Below are 13,381 nucleotides of genomic sequence, written 5' to 3' on the forward strand. Positions count from 1 at the left end.
GAAGATATCCTGTATGGTTGCCTGGTACTTCTGGTCTGCTCCCTCAATATTCTTTTCTCCTCCTTCTCTTACACGTTTCCCTCAACACCTCCCTCCGTCGGATCTGCTGGAACGCCCCCTTTCCTTACTTTACTTGAAAAAAAAAATGTATTACATTGTCAAATAAATCAGTGTTCAACTGGTGTACTTGAGAATAGCTGAAAAAGCCTTTTGTCTCTGGACAGAAGATGCTTAGAAAATCTCACCCCATTATCTTCCAGGTAATTTGTCTTTTAAACACCTTTCTTCCATAGAGAAAATTGCAAATGGCAGTGAAAAGAGAGATGGTTCATTTAGAAGACACAGTGATAGTATAGCAGTATTTTCTTAGGGTATTAATTAATGAACCTGTAATCGCTAAAGCTAAATCACATAAAATGGAAGGTATGAAACTTTTTTTGAAGAGAAGCTTTGCACCTATCTCATTCCCCCAAATAGCCATCTCTAATGATTCCCTCAAGTACTGTAGGAAAGACCTGCCATTTACAAAATGCTTTTGCTTATATTTTCTTATTTGGTCATTATGCATTAAGCACAATGGGCATTCCCCCTCATTTTCTAAATGCAGATGCCCAGACAAGGTTAGGTGACCTACTCAAGGTCACCCAGCTCCCTGCTGCTCAGTGGCTCCCTGCTAGTTCTCTGCATGCTCCCATCTCTGTGCTGCATTCTGTTGTTTAAAACAAAATGGAAAACAACGTATTACTCCTGGCACTATCTTGGGGCTAGGTTATACTTGGCCTAGCTTTGCACCTAGGCACCCTTTGAAATGTGATTCTGAGCTGCGAAAAGGGCTATTTTAATACCCCCGGAGTGAGGCTTAGTTGAATTTTTCCTAGTATGTGCCTGTGACTAAGAGAACACAATGTCTCAAGTGGTTGTTCCTTCAGCACTTTGGTAACATTTGTTTTGCTAAAATCATGAAGTGACAATTACTCTCCTTTCTAAACACACTGGAAATGTATACTCACCATTTCAGAAAGGGGGGTGGGTCACAAATTATTTTTAAAAGATGATACATAAAGAAGAACTTCCCATTAGTTTTGGGTTAGAGGCAGCTAATATTCCTCAATAGAAAACACTGTGAAAAACAACAACATTTTCAGTAGAAAATACCAGAAAAGCAAAAAATCTTCCCACTGAACATCTTGGAGGTGGAACTACCTCGCCACCTTTAACACATACCCAGAAATTCCCAAATGCAGGATCCCAAATGCAGGAGGGCACTGCACCTTAAAACACACCCCACCCCCACAGCAACTGCCGATGTGCCGTCACAAAGCCATTTGTGTAGGTAATGTTACCAGGATTAGTTTCCTCAGAGACATTTCCTGGCTCCAAATAGCTTTAAAGGATTTTAAAACAGCATAAAAGTTGGTGATCAATTATGACAAAGCAAACTGGCTGCTGACACTGTGCTTAGTAATTGAGGTAAGGTTTGACCAGGTTATTTTCAGGATTTCCAAAGAACAGACTTCTGTACAACAGCATTAAATAAATGGAGTTTCCAGCAAGCAAGGGTGAGAATTTTGTCGAGGTTCAAGTTCATACCGGGCTCAGGAATTCTCACCTCCTCAGCGTCACTGGGCACTGACATCACAGGCATATTTTCTATACTGAGAATTTGGGTCTCGCTTTATTTTTGCAGTTTTTAAGAAAAGAAAAAGAAATAATAACCTGTTAGGTGCCCACTATTATGTAGCAGCTGTAAAGAAAGCCAAGGGGATGACTCATTGTCCCTTGAACACATCATGCACATTCCAGCCCCCGCATCTCTGCTCATGTGCTTCTCACGATGCCCTTGCCCCTCCTGGCCTGCTGAGGAAGGCTACGTGCCTGCAAGCATCATCTCTGGCTCAACTTGTCTTTCTTTCCCAGGTAGAGCAGTGCTGTCTGCCTCCTCTGAGCTTTTGTAGTCCTCACTGTTTGCAGGACACATATACAGCGTATCCTCTCTGGTATGGATGATTCTCTTTTTATTTCCTACCTCTGGAAATGGGCTGTAAATTCCATCAGTGAAGTGTACCTTTCTTCCTTTCCTTTCTTTTGTTTAAGAAAAATTGCCCTGAGAGTGTGCCTCATACCAAACAAGTACTCCAAGTAATCTCTTGATTGGTTCACGAATCCAAATCTCTCGGTGCTTGGAGGAGTATAGATTTAGTTTGGGTGGCAGAGTCCTTGGTTTTCACCATTGCCTGATTTAAGGTCTATGTTGGACTGTGGATTCGTGTTGTTACAGTGTTTCAGAGCAAGGTCAGGGAGGGGAACCTCAGTGTTTTCATCATAACTCCATTTGAATGTGTGCTCCCTTATCTGTGGCTGTTATCCCAACCAGTGGCAAGGACGTAATTAAAGAGTCACGAAGATTCAGGCAGGCTGAGTGTCCTGGCTTAACGGAGGGCCAAGCTCAGCTCCAAGAAGGCTAAGGAAATAAGAGGAAGAAGATACAGTTTCAGGTTAGGAAGAGTCCTCTCCTGGGGCCACCAAGAAAACACCTGGGAGAGTCCGTGTAAGAGTTAAAGATCCTGTTGTTGCCTTTTCTATGGGGCTGGGTTCACCTGCTTCGAGAAGGAAGTGGGGAAAATGGATCCAAGTTCCTGGTATTAAATGAGGCTTTTCTGTAGAAGAGCTGACGAAGCAGAGAAATTGGAAGGAGGGGAGCAGAGACAGCAGAAAGTTATCTAGAAGAGCAGTGAGGGGGGACAATGGAGTGGAAAGGAGATCAGAGTGGATGTGAAATTATCTCAGGAGAAGGAGTGTTGTTGTTGGGAGAGAGCTGTTGGGGAAAGGATTCAATTGCATGGACAAAAATGTCAGGGAAATTTTTACCTGACTCCACAGAAAGCTTTGCTGAGTTAAGAGGCGAGTAATAGATTTGAATTCTGACGACCTAAGGCTATGTGCACAAGCCGGCTATGCAAGGAGGCAGCAAATGCCTCAGTGTAGAGCATGGACTTAGAGTACGTGGAACTGTGTTCAAATCTCAGCTATGTGTCCCTGGCCAGGTTACTGTTTCTGAGCCTCCGTTTCCTCATCTGTAAAATAAATGTGTCTCCTGCAGTGTTGTTGGGAGTATTAAATAAGATCATGTTAACGGTGGGTGAAGTCCCTGGCATTTAGTAAATGGTAGTGCCATCTGTATATGGGATGGAACAGGAGGATGGCATATTTCATGATCTCTTTTTTAAGCAAACCCTGGCTTTGGGGCACCCTGAGAGTGCCAAGGAGGGACCCAGAGAGAAATTCCTTGTGGAGGGAATGGCCAATGCAATTCTAGGAATAATGATGGCTAATGTTGCGTTTGAAATGATTTCCTGCCCCAGGCTCTAATAGCTCTGTCTGCCCTCATCCGCCACAGCCTCTTCAGAAAACTCTGTTATGTGCAACTGCTTTGTGTTAGTGGTGTTTAGCAACAGAAAGGAGACAGGTCATTTGGCTACCTCCAGTGGGAAGGTAGAAAGCAAGCAGCAAGGACCGAGCAGGAAGCTGGAGTTCACAGCCAGAGGTGGTGGATTCATTAAGGAGCGTAGTAATTCCACAGTGAGTATCAAAGGAAAGAGCAGCCTCAGAAGGGAGGCAGGCTTGATAACGTCCAGGTTACACTAATACATTCGTAACTGTCCCTGGAAGAAATCGGGAAACACCTCTAGTTATTGGACTAACCAACCCAGAGCCAAGAGCTGATATGAATGAAGTCTTTCTTGGGCCCTCTGCTATCACTTACTGATTAAGTTAGGTCAAGCTGACTCACCTGGAGTGGCTCTAGCACATTCTAGTTAATCTGGACCCGCTAAATTTGCACAGCCAGCATCTCTGAGTGTCGGTTGTAACTCCAGGCACTCCTTCCTCTCCTCTGTGCCACAGGAAGGTTTCCCCAGGTCGCCAGCCTCAGGGACAGACAGGATACAAATGAGGAATAGCACAAAAATGGTTTGGCTCCAAATGGGGAAGGCCTTCTAGGATGGCTCACAACTGCTGTCATGTTGTGCTCACCACGGCAGTGACTCTTCCATAATTCTCGGAACCCCTCAGATAATCGCCCCAGCCACCAGAGGCCATAGCCCTTACCCACTGGCTAGCCTCCACGGCAGTCCCCTTACACACAAAGGTTTCCTTTGCCTCGGGCAGGCTATTCTTAAACTCTAACTCCTTCCCACGGTACTGTTGAGCCTCCCCACGTTGCCCATGACGTCCTCTTGACGGTAAGCAGCCCTGTCAAGGGCAATAGCTGAACTGCCGCCATTCATCATTTCCTATCTCTTTAAATAACGCCTGTTCACCCACGCAAGTGGCTTCACTGCCATTTGCAAGCATCTGCCGTAAGTTTCCAGAGTTTCTCCAGACCACCCATCCCTCACTCGTTCACTTTGCTACTCGTTTGTTATTCCTAGCTTTCCGATCAGTGACCACACCCTTCCTACCAGCTTCCTCCTCCCCAGTCTGGTTCTGTCCCCAAGCTTTTGTCCTTCACTTTGGAACCGATTGTGCTGGTTTCCAACCCCTTCACTCCTCTGGACAGAATCCAGGTTTTCATCTGCCTCAGATACCTACAGCCTCACTAAAACCTTTAACACTCCAAGCAGGGAAAAAATATATAAACCATGGGGCGCCTGGGTGGCGCAGTCGGTTAAGCGTCCGACTTCAGCCAGGTCACGATCTCGAGGTCCGTGAGTTCAAGCCCCGCGTCAGGCTCTGGGCTGATGGCTCAGAGCCTGGAGCCTGTTTCCGATTCTGTGTCTCCCTCTCTCTCTGCCCCTCCCCCGTTCATGCTTTGTCTCTCTCTGTCCCCCAAAAAATAAATAAAACGTTGAAAAAAAATTAAAAAAAAATATATAAACCATAATGTTAAAGTTATAAACCAGGAAATAAATATAAATGCCAACACATTAGATGATGGCTATTAAAAAGACTTTTCTGAGGGGCACCTGGGTGGCTCAGTCGGTTAAGCATCCGACTTCTGCTCAGGTCATGATCTCACAGTCTGTGAGTTCGAGCCCCGGGTCGGGCTCTGTGCTGACAGCTCAGAGCCTGGAGCCTGTTTTGGATTCTGTGTCTCCCTCTCTCTCTCTGACCCTCCCCCATTCATGCTCTGTCTCTCTCTGTCTCAAAAATAAATAAACGTTAAAAAAAATTACAAAAAAAAAAAAAAGATTGTTCTGAACTGTCAAATGTTTCTCCTGCCCAAATGTTCTGAAGGCCCAATTTGCTGGCACTCAGAGTCTGCCTGATGGTGAAGCACACGTGCTCCCCCCCACTCCCACCCCACACCTGGTGGCTCGCCCCCCAGCTTGCTTCTAGCTCCTTCCCTCCATAAAATGGCTTCTTCTCGTTTCTCCCCATCTCTATCCATCCCGGTGTGTGTATCTGTTTTGTCTCTTTAACGCATTCTCAATGAATTGATTGCTACTTATTGCTTTTTCAACAAAGATGACTAAAACGTCAAGCGATAAGCACTGCACTAGAGATATGTGTTGATTCTACCCAACAGTCACTCCCTCCTGTAGCCAGGTCCAGGAGGTGACCGCAGGGACCAGGAGAAAAATTTAAGCAACAGGCTGTAGCAATTGTTCTGACCCTGAGCAAATTTACGTGGGTCACCAGAACATCCATCATTTCTCACTGCAAGTGTTTTTTAATGCCAGTAGCGATGGTTATGCATAATTTATTATCTAATTGACTTGACCGAAAAGGCCATGAGAGAAATAACAAGCATACCCAGAAGGACCCCCCCTCCCTCCCTCCTGTCCTGCCTGTGTTCTTTTGCCTTATTTCTTTTTTATTTTTTGTATCAAAAGTGCATTTAAAATGGGTTTGCTTTTTATCTGTAACCCAAAATCTTTATCTCATGACCTCATTTTTTCGGCACAACCCTCCCTAAGCTCCTTCTCAGACCTTCTCTGAACCGAGCCATATGTGGCTCTGCCTTTATTTCAACTGCAAGCAGTTTCTCAGAATAGTATCATTAGCGAGGAGGACCCCTCTCTGCCAGGGAACCCGGGATGGTGTCTGCTCGCCTCGGCAATGCAGCCCTTCCGGAACTTTAACTTTGCCTTTTAAAATATTTTGTGTACAAGCTCTCTGTACTCTTGGCCTACCCCCTTGTTTTCCTTCCAGGTCTCAGTGACCGATCTGCTTTCCCCTTAATTTACTCATTTACTTCATTTTATGTCTTCTAACATGGATACTTTCAGAGCAGTGTCTCCAGACTTTTCTCCTTGCTCATCACTGTTTACTCCATGATAGACATAGGTGCTACAGGAGGTGAGGGGAGCCAGCCCATCTAATATTTCGGAGATGATTTAGAGATTTTACTCAAGAAGAGATATTAAGGAGGGTCTCAAGATGGACAGTGTGGGTGAAGAGCAGGTGGAAGAAACAAAGCCTCTGTGAATGAGGATTATATTCATTTTCTTGTGGCTGCTGTAGCAAAGTACCACAAACTGGGTGGCTTAAAACAATAAAAATTTATTGCCTCAGTTCTGGATGATACAAGTCCAAAATCAGGATAGTAGGGTCATGCTCCCTCTGAAACCTGGAGAGGGGAATTATTCCTCACCTCTTTCAGCTTCTGCTGGCTTCCAGGCATTCCTTGGCTTGTAGCCCCATCACTCAAGTTTTCTGCCTTCCTTACTTGTCACACAATATGCTATTTGTGTGTCTTTGTGTCCACATGACCATCCTTCAAGGACACCAGTCATACTGGAGTAGGAGCCAGCCCTACTCCAGTATGAACTCATCTTAACCAGTGATATCTGTCACCACCCCAAGTTCAAATAAGGTCACATTCTGAGGTTTTGGGGGTTCGGATCTCAATGTATCTTTTGGAGGAGGGACACAATTCAATGAGGAGCATGACCATTTGGAGAAAAGTCAGTGGTTCAGTTTGGCTGAGAAGTTGACTATGATTAGGGAGTAATGGGAGATGAAAACAATCTAGCAACTAAAATAATTGGAGAGTAAAACTGTGGACTTATTAGCTTAGTTTAATACTGAGAAATTCTCTCCATCTCTCATTCCAGTCCAGCACCTTACAATTTTTGCAACTGGTCAAAAGAAAGAGGGCTACCATGCAGGTAAGCCAATAATGTCTTCTCCATCTCTCTGTCGTTCCTTTGTTTATTAATCCAATAGTATTTATTGAGCCCCATGTGTGAGGAACCATCCCAGATGATGGGGATTCAGTGGCAAATAAGACAAACCTAACTTCTGCTCTTCTGGAAACACAACTCAAAGTGTGATCTTACTCATCTCCACCTATGACCTTTTTCATCAACATGTAAAAATGTTTAAAAGGAATTCCAAGGTAGAAAAATTAAAAATGGGCAGGTGGCAAAATGCAAAACAAAGCAGGAAATCATTTTAAAAGTAGAAAATAAGTAAATACACCCCAGGTAGGTGGCAAGCATGTGCAAAGCTCTTTCTATGTCAAGGCCAATGGCCTTAACGTATTATAAGGTATCAGATAACTAATTCCTCCAAACTGCTGAGGCATGCTTGTCATTCCCATATTGAAAACTGGAAATCTTCAACTGCCCCTCCTGGAAGGTGACAATGTAACACACTGCCCAATACTCAGCCACCTGCTGAAGTTTAAAAGGCACAGTGGGAAATACATAGCTATTTCTTCCATACATTAGGAATAATTGGACCATGCCTGGACAAGCACAATGAGTTGGACGCAAGCCTTCAATTCTAATCTGGCAGCACACTTGTTGATAAATTGCAAAACGTCTCCTGGTTTCCATGGAAAAAAAGGAAGGTACTGTGGACATGCGACTCAGTGCAATTATGTTCACTATAGTTAATATTTTCCATAAACTACAGATGGTCTCTGGATTGTGCAATATTTGCAGAAATTATATTATAATACTATCAAATACTACATAGAATGAACTTTCAAAGGAACAATGTACGAGGCAACAGCACATCTCTTGTCATTCAGGAAGTGACCTTACCTGGCAGGGTTTTTTTTTTTTCTTTTCATTTAATAGTATGTTTTCACAAAAGGTAGGGAAGAAGAAAAGAAAAAAAAAAAAACAACCAGTAAGATAGTGAATGTCATTTGAGATATTCACAAATAGTCTGGCATTCATCTCTTTCTAAGAACATAGTAGGACTGTATTTCTCTGCCCCCTTTCAAGTTAGGTATGACCATGTAACTTACTTTGGCTGATGAAATGGGTACAGAAGTGACGTCATTCCTTACTGAAACCTTTCAGAACCAGTGCAGTTTGTTACATTCTCCTATTTTGCTGCTTTAGAGGTTGTGGAAGTAAGTGTCAAGGTGAGGCCTCTCAGGATGGCTCTCTTGATGACACTGATAAGCAGAGAAACAGAGTGTGGGTGAAATCACAGATTTATAGGATTAAGACATTGAAGCTTAGGGTTTTTTATTACTGCCACACAACCTATCCTGTTCTGATTGAAATCAGCAGCAAATTCTTCGTGTCCATTTCTACTAACCAACTAGTCAACACCTTTAGTGTTAATGGGAGAGTTCTCAGATGGTTGGATGGTGCCCCCAAAGGGAATTCTTTTGGGTGTGCACCTGTCAGGGTGGATCTGTCAAGGAGACCAAGGTTGGGCTCCAGATAGATTGTAAGGCTTTAGTAGGAAGATACTAGAATACGTTTATTTTAATTACTCAATTGTAATAAATGCTTTGGATAACTATGAAATATTTCAATATGATATGATTTCAATGTGATTTTATTCTAGTCAATACTCAGCAGTGAAGTTCCAAGAATATTATGATGAACAAAGGGACAAAGGAAAAAGATGGAAAACCATAGTCAACAGAATATCATGTTAATAGATGGACGTAGCCATTGACTTAATGTCAAATTCATCCATCTCTCTCTTTTCTATTCTTAACTCCCTTAGTTAAGTCAATCTAACCACCCATTTTCAATCCAGAATTCTACTCTTACACTTCTACAATGACTATCATAGCTACCTAAGATTACTTTTGGGACAAAGCAGGGTACAAATGGAGGAATAGACAATTCCTTTATCCTAGGGAACTGTGAGGTTTGCTTTACCATGGCTTTATCACTTCACCCCTAACTCCTTTTTCCCTCCCTGCCTCCTAATCAATTCCCTTTACCCCAAACCACTCTCTTGCAAGTGTGCTCTGATGGCTTTTCTCACATGGTTTCACTCATCTGCAAAGCCCTTCTTGCTCTTTTTTTCCTATTCAAATCTGACCATCCCTCAAGGCTCAGCTGCCATCTCCATGAAGTTCTGGAACTTCCTGATGTCTTTATTAGCATTCCTCTTTTCTAAATTCCTGTAGCAGTAGCAGTCTGCAGTACATCATTTTGTTCTTAATTATATAATGGTTCACCCCTGTTTTGGGTGCCCCTGTTCTGTCCCCCAGTCACTTTTTGGGGTTGTGTGCAACTCAAGACTTCTCTCTCTCATCCTTTCTTTCTCTGTCTTATGTCTTTTCATAAAAAACACCCTGCACCATGCACAGAAACACAAAAATGAAACAGGCCTTACTATTAAAAACAAAAGAGCATGACAACTCAATGTAACCAAAATAATTCAAATAGTACCTTCGCTTATGATTGATAACATGCCCTTCTGAAAAGTAAGGTCTATGTAAGATGACTATTACACGGAAGCTATTTTACTGTGCAGAAGCTAGCAAAGGACAAATTACATATTTAAGATAAAATATTACATGTGGACTTCATTTTCATCTTCTTGATATTTTATATGAAATTGAGATTCTTTGAATCATTTACAAAACATGTCAATTAAAAAGAGATTTCAGGAACTTTTGCTAATGTGTTAGGCTTTTGGTTTTACCAAGCACAAATGTAGGCTCAATGCCTTTTTTTTTCTTTTCAAATATTTTACTTACTTACTTACTTACTTACTTACTTTATTTATTTATTTATTTATTTATTTATTTATTTATTTATTTTTATGAAATTTATTGACAAATTGGTTTCCATACAACACCCAGTGCTCATCCCAAAAGGTGCCCTCTTCAATACCCATCACCCACCCTCTCCTCCCTCCCACCCCCCATCAACCCTCAGTTTGTTCTCAGTTTTTAAGAGTCTCTTATGCTTTGGCTCTCTCCCATTCTAACCTGTTTTTTTTTTTTTCCTTCCCCTCCCCCATGGGTTCCTGTTAAGTTTCTCAGGATCCACGTAAGAGTGAAACCATATGGTATCTGTCTTTCTCTGTATGGCTTATTTCACTTAGCATCACACTCTCCAGTTCCATCCACGTTGCTACAAAAGGCCATATTTCATTTTTTCTCATTGCCACGTAATATTCCATTGTGTATATAAACCACAATTTCTTTATCCATTCATCAGTTGATGGACATTTAGGCTCTTTCCATAATTTGGCTATTGTTGAGAGTGCTGCTATGAACATTGGGGTACAAGTGCCCCTATGCATCAGTACTCCTGTATCCCTTGGATAAATTCCTAGCAGTGCTATTGCTGGGTCATAGGGTAGGTCTATTTTTAATTTTCTTTACTTACTTTTTGAGATAGAGTGTAAGCAGGGGAGGGGCAGAGAGAGAGAAGGGGACAGAGGATCCAAAGCTGGCTGACAGCAGCGAGCCTGATGTGGGGCTTGAACTCACAAAGTGAACCACGAGATCATGACCTGAGCCCAAGTAGGATGCTCAACCAACTGAGCCAAGCAGATGCCCCGGTTCAATGCCTTTTTTTTTAAAAAAAGTTTTATTTTATTTATTTATTTATGTATTTATTTATTTATTTTGAGAGAGAGAAAGGGAGAATGCGCATGTGAGCTGGGGGGTGGGGCAGAGAGACAGGGAGAGAAAGAATCAGAAGCAGGCTCTGTTATCAGTGCAGTTCTCGAATTCAAGAACTGTGAGATCATGACCCAAGGCAGAATCAAGAGTCAGATATTTAACAGACTGAGCTGCCCAGATGCCCCAGGCTCAATGCCTTTGATGATTCCATATACCTGTACACTCATAGAATCAGAAATGGTAATTAGCATGTGGTCAGTTGTCAATAAATTCTTGTTGATTATTCACCTTCACTATAAAGTGCTTTGATTTTTTTTGACAAAGCCTTTTGGACCTGAGCTCTGGCTTTCATATGCTAATATATGTATAATACATACATATCCATGTATTTTAGTTTTAAGTGATTTGAATGTATGTGTGTACTTAAAGCCTTTTTGGCAAAACTAGGAAAAATTGAATACAGAGGACTACATGTTAGTTGTCATTTGTTAATTTTCTTAAGTATGAGAATGGCATTATGCTTTTATAATAGCATTTTCTTATTTTTAGAGGATACATACGATAATACTTAGGTTTTGAAGTACCGTGATGTCTGTAACTGATTTTCAAATGGTTCACCAGAAAATTATAGGTAGGTAGATAGATAAAGCAAATATGGAAAAATGTTAACAATTGTTGAATTCAGGGGATAGACAGTTGGGTGATTATTATTCTTTCAATTTTTCTGTATATTTGAAAATGTTAATAATAAACAATTGATTAAAGAAAACTTGCTATCATGAGAAAAATCAGAAGCAGGAACATTAATATTCAGACCAATTATAATAGCCAGTGACATGGATGTGCATACATGAATTGTGTGACGGAATCTCTGTTACTAAGGTTTATCGTGCTGTTATTTCTGAGCAATACTTGATGCATTCTAATAAATAGATGTTACTATTTGCTTGACCCATTTGGGGGATCAGGAATAGAGGTGTAATTCTACAGTCAAAACAATGGCTTAAAGGTACACATGGTCATTTGACATTTCAAGAGATGGAAGTTAAAAACTTACAATCAGGCTTCAATCAGAAAAATAAACGGGTAATTTAATTTTTAATATAAAGATGTTTTTGGAAAAAAATGATACATTGCAAACTACTTGACTGTTCTTTTCTCTTTTTAAGGTAATATAAACAAAACTGGTTAATGTGATTATATCTGCCTGACCAGATTTTCTTGATGATAAAAACCATTCCTGGTTTTTTATTACTAATGAACTCTTGCAAGCATTTTTAAATGCCACAAAATTCATCAAAGTCATGATTTCTTCCAGGATGATGCTCAGCTGTGGATAATATCAACAACAATGGGATGAACAATTTTGATGAATGCAAACTGAAAGAAAATGCAGCATATGAAATTCACATTTTGGTATATTTTTATTTGCTGAGTCTTTTCAGCTTTAATAAACACATGTCAAGATATACCTACTAAATATTCTGTCTTCTATTGTGCATTTTAGAATGTCAATTTTAAACTTAAAGTGCCCCCAAATATTTGGAAGAACAGGGTGAGGTGCAAGAACTTTTTTTTTTCAAGAAAAGAAAATCCAGCAACAAAAACAACAACCAACAACAATAAAGAGGGGGTAATGACATAGATTCAGAGCTAAGCTTATCTCACTCTACACTGTATAACCTCTATTTCTTACTGTGACATTCAGAATAATAAGTGTACTCATTAGGACATTTTTAACCAAGCACATCTTAACAAAGTCTGTTTTCCTCTTCAATCTCAGTTCTTGGGTTCTAAGTCTAAAGAAGAAACACCATTAGGATTTGGCTTCTGTTCAAAATAAAGATATAATTACATAAAAAGTTGCTCCATTCCTTCTGCAAGGTGGGTGTCTTTCCCAAACACGAAGACAAAGATACTCTAGCAAACCTCTGACCAGCAGAAAACAAACCTGGCTCTATGTTGCCATCATGTGGTTAATATCTATATTACACCTTCACTCCACCTGTGCCGCGCAAGATGGCAACCACCTGGAATCTTAAACCACCTAGAGTAGTGTCAGTGGGTCAAACCCACAGGCCTCATTTTTCATATAAAGAAACCACATTTTATGGAGGTGCAGTGTGTTAGTTATGTTTTGTTTTCTTAACCCTTTATTCTTCAACCTAGTAACTGTACCCAGAAAAAGATAACAGATTAACGAGATGGATACAAAAATTTTTAGTTTCTTAGTTCCAAGTTCAGTAATTCTTTCCTTAAAGATCTTTACTTTTAATGCACCTACACATAGTTCACATTAATTTCTGCCAATTGACTAATAGCTCCCTTTTAATTTAATGAATACTGAGCACCGTGTGTTTTAGTAGATATAAAAGGCCCAGACTATAGCATTGTGTGTCAACTATACTTCAGCAAAAATACATACATACATTCATTTTAGGAGATCTGTGTGTTAGATCCACTTGGTCATCCACCTAAATATATCAGGCCTCATGCAAGTCACTCGATGTTTAAAGGGCTCCTTCCTCCTCTGCTCAACAAAGGACTTTTATGGGGGAGAATATCCAGCAAAAAAATCCTATCATTATTTTGTTT

At 40.9% G+C, this 13,381-nt stretch overlaps 1 long non-coding RNA gene across 2 annotated transcripts in view; it reads left to right on the forward strand.

The window, feature by feature from the left end:
* LOC111558399 overlaps nt 1-12,364 on the forward strand; it is a 70,357-nt gene extending 57,993 nt beyond the window's left edge. For both annotated transcript variants that reach the window (XR_002739276.2, XR_006591768.1), the window contains 3 exons: nt 7,059-7,112; nt 7,677-7,798; nt 12,105-12,364. This is a non-coding gene — a long non-coding RNA (uncharacterized LOC111558399). The remainder of the gene's footprint in view (nt 1-7,058; nt 7,113-7,676; nt 7,799-12,104) is intronic.
* Nucleotides 12,365-13,381: the final 1,017 nt, after the last annotated feature.

Source organism: Felis catus, chromosome F1 (genome assembly GCF_018350175.1).
Source record: "Felis catus isolate Fca126 chromosome F1, F.catus_Fca126_mat1.0, whole genome shotgun sequence".
Lineage (NCBI taxonomy): Eukaryota > Metazoa > Chordata > Mammalia > Carnivora > Felidae > Felis > Felis catus.